Source organism: Microtus ochrogaster, chromosome 19 (genome assembly GCF_000317375.1).
Source record: "Microtus ochrogaster isolate Prairie Vole_2 chromosome 19, MicOch1.0, whole genome shotgun sequence".
Lineage (NCBI taxonomy): Eukaryota > Metazoa > Chordata > Mammalia > Rodentia > Cricetidae > Microtus > Microtus ochrogaster.
Genome location: NC_022021.1, coordinates 8,250,659 through 8,258,914, shown reverse-complemented (window position 1 = coordinate 8,258,914; position 8,256 = coordinate 8,250,659). Strand labels below are relative to the sequence as shown.

Here is an 8,256-nt window from a genome sequence, read left to right as displayed (position 1 = left end):
CCATTCCCGCGGAGACCAGGAAAGCAGAAGCAGCGGCTGGGAGCAAGCTCGCCAAATTTATAGGCAAACATTAGCCCGAGGCAAACACGCCCCCTTAGGGGAGGGACTTATCCCTACACAAGCCCATGGACCAACCTAACCTAGAGGATTGCCCATTGAGATCCTCTTCTTAGGCGATTCTAGATTATGCCAAGTTGACAACGGACACAACCTCAGACCATATTGTCCCAAGATGCCCCACATTAGTGCCCTGTTGGCTGTTCAATATTATACAACCTAAACCAAGGAAAGAAAAGTGCCTGAATCATTTCATTCCAAATGAGCTTGGAGTCCTATAAATGACAGAGTCTTCGTTAGCAACCAGAGGCCAAAGAACTACTTGGTGTCACTGAACTCCTTCACACTTACAGATGAGCTGGTTGATGCTGTTAGTGTCACTCAAAACAGTGCACAAGGGCTACGACTACCGGTGGAGCTGGAACCCACTGATTACGTTTGTGACGCTATCCCTGCAGTGTAAACATGAGGTGAAACACAAACTCATCGTTGGGGTATTTGTTTGTGTTGTTATTCCTAGTTTTTCACTAAAAGATTTTCTTTAAATCTGGATGATCCAAATTAGAAAACTGATTATAAATACGAATACCCTGGTCATGTGATATGACTACGATGAATGTTTAAATGGCCTTCTTGGGGACAGAGAAAAAGCTCAGTGGTTATGTGCATTTGTGTCTCTTCAGGAGGACCTGGGTTTCATTCCCAGCATCCTCATGGCTCACAATCATGCTTAACTTCAGTCCAAGGTGAATCAATGCTCTCTTTGACCTCCAAGGTTATCAAGCATTCACACTCTACACATAATAAACACACACATAACACAGAGACAGACGGGGGGGGGGTAGAACATTCATATACAAAGTAAAATGAATAAATTTTTTAAAAAATAGCCTTCTACTGAAGGCATGAAGTCCTTTTCTAGGACTTAAGTATTATTACACTGACCTGTTTAGCTTTGCCTTTCACACACCCCACTCAGACACCTACAGAAGCATAGAGCACTTGGAAAGTACTAATACAGAAGGTGGGAGGTGGCACAGCTGCAGCTGTTGAGTAGCTACTAAACCTTTTTCCATAATGAACTTCTACTATATTGAAGAGGGGGAATTTTTTAAATTAACAATGATATGATAAAAATGGAATTATACATGTTATGATCTAGGTACAATGGAACACGTGGAGGTGCATCTCGACTTAAGAGTCAGTTTTGAAAAAGAAGTAGAATTATGATGACTGTTTTTAATCTCTCCCCCACTCCATCCTTCTCGTTCTTTGTCTCATTTATTGCTGTTCTTCCTTTCAAGGGTCAGAGAGGACTTGCTGAGGACACCATTTTTCTAGATGAAGAACTATAAACAAATGACCAGGGGGAATGACCTAGGAAGGTGGGAAATGTGGTGGTGGCCTAAAAGCAGTGCAGCCACACAGCAGCTGTGACGTTAACTTGAGAAACAAGACTGAGGGGCTGGATGCTGGCTGAGGATAGTCAGAAAGCTGCTTCAGAAACCCAGGCAAGAACAGTCAAGGACCTAAGGCCATAGCTATGGGAACGGAGAGAAGCAAATAGTGTCAATAAACAATAAAACAGTAGCTATCTGACATAGAGAAGTTTTTGTTATAAAAGTCACAAACCGGGAAATCCTCCTCTAACACTATGGAATAACCATCTTGAAAATCCCCACTAGCAAAAGCCTAAGGCTGGGAAAAGATAGATCCAGAGAGCCATGAAACAGAGAGCCATGATCCTGTTCTTGGCTCCCTGTTCTTCCTTCTCTGCTTCAGTGAACGCTGACGGTTGTGTCAGGCCATCAGAGCTGTTCTGCACCCCACTGAGATAACACTGAACCTGGAGAACAAAGGAGAGGTGGACCCCAAGTTCCTGGTCCTGTGCCTGCCAGTGGGGCTGGTTAATCCTCATGCTCTTGAGGGACAGACACTAGCTATCATCCCTAGGCTCTCATCTTGTTAGCAGTAGTCATGCTTTCCTTACCTTCGGAGGGCAGAGGACACAGGTGTGAGGTCAGTGGATCAACCACAGCTCTCAGGTATGCACTCACAACAGGGATGAGAATAATTGATCCCATGGTGGTTTAGTCAACAACCATGAGCCCAGAGAAAGCGGTGTTGGCACAGAGTGTAGAAAACTTTCACTCTGTTAGAACCAATGACTTTGGGGGTCCCCTCTGTTAGGGGTTGCCTTTTCTAACCAACATATTATTTTCTGTGTTAAAATATAAGATAACAGCCAGGCGATGGTGGCACACGCCTTTAATCCCAGCACTCGGGAGGCAGAGGCAGGCAGATCTCTGTGGGTTCGAGACCAGCCTGGTCTACAGAGCTAGTTCCAGGACAGGCTCCAAAGCCACAGAGAAACCCTGTCTTGAAAAAGCAATATATATGATAACATGTACATAGTCAACAGGAACATAACACTGACCTTCCTAAATTCTCAGGTCTTACTCTAGCTTAGTTCATTAAATAAAAGAGAATATTTTGTCCACCCATACAGACAGCTTCTAACAGTTAATGATGCTACCATTCTAAGGGACAACTAGGACACTATCTAGTCATCAGTAAAGCTTGCAGGCTCTCCTAATATCCCTGACTATCCCAAATAAAACAAAATGCAAGAAGTACAGGACCCAGATCTCACAAGCGATGACTTGAACACTCAGCCTCCTCTCTGCCATCTTCATAGCTGCCTGCAGATGGGTCATTTTATGACTGTTGCCAAATCAGTTCAAAAGAAGGAATTTAACCGAGTCCTTCTACACGGATGGGCTTGGGTCTAAATTGTGCTTTCATCTGATTATAGGTGGTGGCAACGTTTTGCAATTTTTTTTTGTTTTGCTTTTACAAAATAAAAAAACACATGGGAAGTTTTCATTTTTCCTTTCATCAAGAACACAAATGACAAAAAATCCTGGCATGGAGTATTAACTGGTACAGTCACTTTAGAAACGAGTATAGAGGTTCTTAAAACTAGAAATAAAACTACAATATGACCTAGTTGTACGACATCTGGGCAACACCCAAAGGAAAGTCTATCACACCACGCAGACACCAGCACAGCCATGTTCACTGCTGCTCTATTCACAACAGTAAGGAAATACAAGTAGCCTTTTGGCTAAACAAATATTCAAATATAAGGGAAAAACAGTTTCTCCTGGCAAATTTTATAGCATTAAAGCAGAAACCAGATAAAGGAAAACCTTTATCTTTTGTCTAAAGTTTTCTCTAAAATCAATTTTCTTAGAAAAGCGAGTTTCCCCTGAAGGTGCACAGCTTCACCTTCATATCTCTGTATCCTAATTTTTTTTTTTTTTATTTTCAAGGCAGAGTTTCTTCTGTAGCTTTGGAGCCTGTTCTAGAACTAGCTCTATAGACCAGGCTGGCTTTGAACAAACAGAGACCCACCTGTCTCTGCCTCCTGAGGGCTGGGATTAAAGGCACGCGCCACCACCATCCAGCCCCATCCTAAAATTTTTAAGAGGCATACTTTAGTCATAAAACGAAACAAAGATACTATATGCTATCAAAAGCTCACAAAAGGAATATAATTTTTAATGGATAATAATAAACACTGTAACGTACATATCAGGATAAAAAATATTTTAATTTTTAAGCTGATAACTAATGTATAGAGTAGAGTCAATTAACTATGTAGAAAGTGGAGGAAAAGGGAAGAACATTCTAGCTAAACAAACTATCAAGTACCACAAGATGAAGAAAAACTTCTAGATACCCCAGCACCACAGGTAGACACATGGCAAGGAACAGACAAGAGCAGGCAGATGAAACAGCCATGGACAAAACTTCTGATTTTATTTGAAGCATAATGGAAATCTAACTATTGTAGCTGGATTTTTCTTTGGGCCACCAGCTCCCAAAAAACATGGAGACTTACTATTAATTATGAAAGTCTGGTCTTAGCTTAAGCTTGTCCCACTAGCTCTTATAACTTAAAATAACCGATATTTTTATTAATCTACATTCTACCATATGGTTTTTTTATCCCTCTCTCATTCTGGGTATCCAGCTCCTTCCATGTTTCCATGGTGTCCCCTGTGTGCCTCAATTATCCTCTTCCTCTCTCTGCCCAGAAGTCCCGCCTATCTCTCATGTCTAGCTATTGGCTGTTTAGTTTTTATTACACTAGTCACAGCAATACCTCATCACACTGCACAAATATCCCAGAACAAACTGTGTCAAGGCTAAGGATATGGCTCAGTGTAAGAGAAGTCGAACAATTACTTAACATCTCACAAGGCCCCAGGTTTGGTCCCCAGCAGGGGAAAACAAGTCACTATTTCATTAAATTAATTCTTTGCCTCCAATCTGCTTTGTAGATCCAACTAGAATCTTTCCTGAAGCTCACATGTGCTAGCACGTGTATGGGTCTGGTATGTTATATGGGTCACAGACCACAGTCTGTGATAAGCTATCTGAGGTCACAGCCACAGATCAGTTCCTGAAGCAGGGAAGAGAACCCTGGGGAATTTCAGCGTGTGAGGTACAGGCAGAAGGAGGTACTCACAGAGGAAACACTTTATAATTTACTTATTTTTACATCTTTTAGATGCATTTATTGTATATATACCAGTGTTTAACCTGCATGGATGTATGTGGACCTGTATGCCTGCTACATATGGAGGTGAAAAGTTATGGGTGGTCGTGAGCCACCATATGGGCACTGGAAATGGAACTACGTCCTCTGTGAGAGTAACAAGTGCTTTAAACCTCCGGGTCATCTCTCCAGCCCTTGCTTAATATTTTAACACAGCACTCCACTACGTCTTGAGCACATTTTTTGGCAGTGCTGAGGCAAAAGGAATAATCATCAAGTAGACCAATCTAAAGACGGAATCTTAAAAAAGAATGCAATATAAATTATTTAACTTTTAAAAAAGCATTGGACCTCGTGGCTTACAACATGCCATCCATTTATAAGAAGCTGGGAAATGACTCTGAAGAATCTTCTTGCTTAAAATCAACAGACCTGATTAAAAAAAAAAAAAAAAAAAAAAAAAAAAACCTCCAAGGGGGATCATTTATAGGAAACGCTGTGACAGTGTCAGTAAGCATAAATCCCATTTCCAAAGCTGAAGTGAGCCACCGAGCACATGATGAGCCAATAGAGCCAAAGTCATTTCTGCCTCTGTACCTGATGCACATTTCTGCACCAGAGAGGCCATCTGAAGAAATAAACTGTGCTGAGGGCAGAAAGCCCTTCGAATATAAACACCTGGTTCTGAATTTATGAGCTCTCTGTTTGCCCCGAGAGCTAGAGCCAACCATCTAAAAGTACAGAGAGACATCTAAGAGGATTCACAGATGACTAGCAAACCACAGGACTCCAGACAACACTGGGAAACTTGCCTCATCCTGTGTGCCCCTCACCAGCCATGGCTGGTCCTGTGATCTTGAGACAGATGAAAGCCAGACCCTCCCTAACATGTAGCATCGATCTCAGAGATGGACTCTCGGCTGACAGGATCAGCAAGACACTGACACTAGTGTTTTGAAAAGGAGAGAACGGTAAGAAACAGCTGAGCCCCTGGCTACTCAGCTGGTCTGTCTCTAATCGTTCTCTTGGCATCATTAAAATTTAACTGAAACTCCCTTTAAAATGTACTCTAATGGATTAAGAGAATAAAAGTTTTTAAACAATGACCTAAATTAAAAGAAAAATGTGTGTGGTTTTCTGATGTGTTAAGCCAGCACAGCGCTCACACTTGGAGCACCAGTGTTCAGTCTGTAGCATGCTTGTCATCCAAGCATGAGGACCCGAGTTCAATCCTCGGAACTCAGACAAAAGAACTGGCACAGTGCTGGGGAGGCAGAGACAGGTGGACCTCTGGGGCTCACCGGGCAGCCGGCATGGCAATTTGATGATCTCCAGAACATTCAGAGAGGCTATCTCAAATGAGTGATAGACAGACAGTCCCTGAGGAAAGGTCTCTGGCCTCCAGATACACACACAAACCTGTCAATACACACCAAAACAGTAAAGAAGGGAAGGAAGGAGAGGGGGGGAATAAGGGCAAAAAAGAAAAGAAAGAAAATGAGAGACCACCAGGGCTGGAGAGATGGCTTAGCAGGTGATGGCATTAACTGCCAAGCCGCATGACCGCTCTTCCAGAAGCCTGATGGTGGAAGGAGAGAATGTGACTCCTGCAAGTTATCTTCTGACCTCTACATTCAAGCAAGTGGCAAGCACATATACAAAATAAAGAAATATAAAAAATAAAATTAGATAAATAAAAATTTAAAAATCATTGAGTATTAGTGTTGGGTAAGTGGCATGCCTTCCTTCAGCCTTTCTAGAAAAGGAGAATTCCAAATGAAACAGAATTCAAGCCCTGAAGAATAGAAAACATGGTCTATTGACTTTATCTCAAATTAATTCTTTTTTTGTTTTGTTTTGTTTTTTTGAGACAGGGTTTCTCTGTAGCTTTGGAGCCTGTCCTGGAACTAGCTCTTGTAGACCAGGCTGGCCTCAAACTCAGAGATCTGCCTGCCTCTGCCTCCCGAGTGCTGGTATTAAAGGCATGCACCACCACTATCTGACCCTCAAGTTAATTCTTGTTATATACATACAAAAACAAAACAAAGTTAGAAATAAGCATGTTTAACTTACAGGAAAAAGTCTCCTAGAGTGTCTTTCTGTTGTTTCACCCAAGCAAATAGCATGGTGAGAACCAAGGTATGGCTGGTGGTTTCCTGCAGCCACAGGCTAATACACAAAGCCACCCCCCCTCCTCTGGAAGACATTCAGATTTATCTGAATGTGAAACTAAAGATGACACCCACTTGAGGGGTTTCTTCTCTACCTCATAAATTCCCCGCAACTTGCAGAAGTTAAAGCAACAGAGTGGATCTGAAGTGACCGGTCATGATCAACGTCTCAGCACGTATATAACTGAAGACAGTGAAGTCATCCTCAGGTAACATGGAGCTAATAATACTGTGATGTGAGACTCAATAGAGAAAGAGATGGGAAGTAGATGACAGTCCTAGCTGTCCTTACAGAGGACCTGAATTCAGTTTCCAGCACCCATGTCAGCCAGCTCCCAACTGCTTATGGGATTCTGAAGGCCCTTTTCTGGCCTTCATGGACACCTGTTCTCTCTTCTCATACACACAGACACAAAAATAAAAATAAAATTTAAAAATTATACAGAGAATTGCAAGGTGCAAAGAGGTCCTCCCCACCAGGTACCTGCTAGGAGGTCAGAGAGTGCAAGCGGTAGGTAGAATTACTGCTTTCCCATGACAGCACGGCTGAGGCTCCCAGGACGGACTCGCTGAGCACACACATCACACAGCAGCTCTGCCCTTCACAGCTACACTTCAGTGTGTGGTCAGTCACACTGGTAAGAGCTAAGGACAGGGTGGGGCCTGCTCATGATCTAGGCTCACTTCAGGACTTAGCGCTGCTCATTACTACTATGGGGTATGAGACACCAAGCAGGTTTTTGAAGCTTTCAAGGCCTGTTCCCTCATTCCGAGGACCCACGTAGGGAGGCGGTTTGAGTATGGAACACTGGCACATAGTAAGAGTCTAATAACTAAAAGCATATACTCAGTAAACACGTCTGAACACCTGCCATGGGGCAAGCACAGTTCCAAGAAGGAGTTCCCACATTTACCTTCATATCTATCATCTGGGAACCTAAGAACCCCAGCTCCCCAGTCATAACAGAGACCAATTCGATCGCAGTTGGCGGGTTGACACAAGCGTTGCGATGGAGATCCCAGAACATTCTGATGTGCAGAGACAGGGACACTGCTAGTGGAGGCACTGGATTCAAGCACCTTCCCAGAAGGACCTTCATATCTGCCGACTCTACTTCCAAAACTACTTGGATTTCACCAGAAAAACTGACCCTGCTTCAGCTCGAGCCCTCAACACTTCTCCGTGCTCATGAGCGCTTCACCAGCAATGCCGTGTAGCTCCATCTACAAGAGCAACTCTGATCACAGCCCACTGGGCTAAGATAACTCTCTCCAGCTAGCAGCCTCTAAGCCTCACTTTTGAACTCTCCACAGAATGCACTAGCCATCGCGCTCCCCTGGCAGTACACCCTTCCACTGCTGCTGCCAAACCAACTGGACTATCCCCAGCAATGCCCATGGCTTCTGATCTGCAAACCAACTGGACTATCCCCAGCAATGCCCATGGCTTCTGATCTGCAA

At 43.3% G+C, this 8,256-nt stretch overlaps 1 protein-coding gene across 2 annotated transcripts in view; it reads right to left on the bottom strand.

Moving 5' to 3' along the window:
- The window catches only part of Msh3 (mutS homolog 3), a 162,556-nt gene that overhangs the window by 84,117 nt on the left and 70,183 nt on the right, over positions 1 to 8,256 (bottom strand). The window lies entirely within an intron of this gene.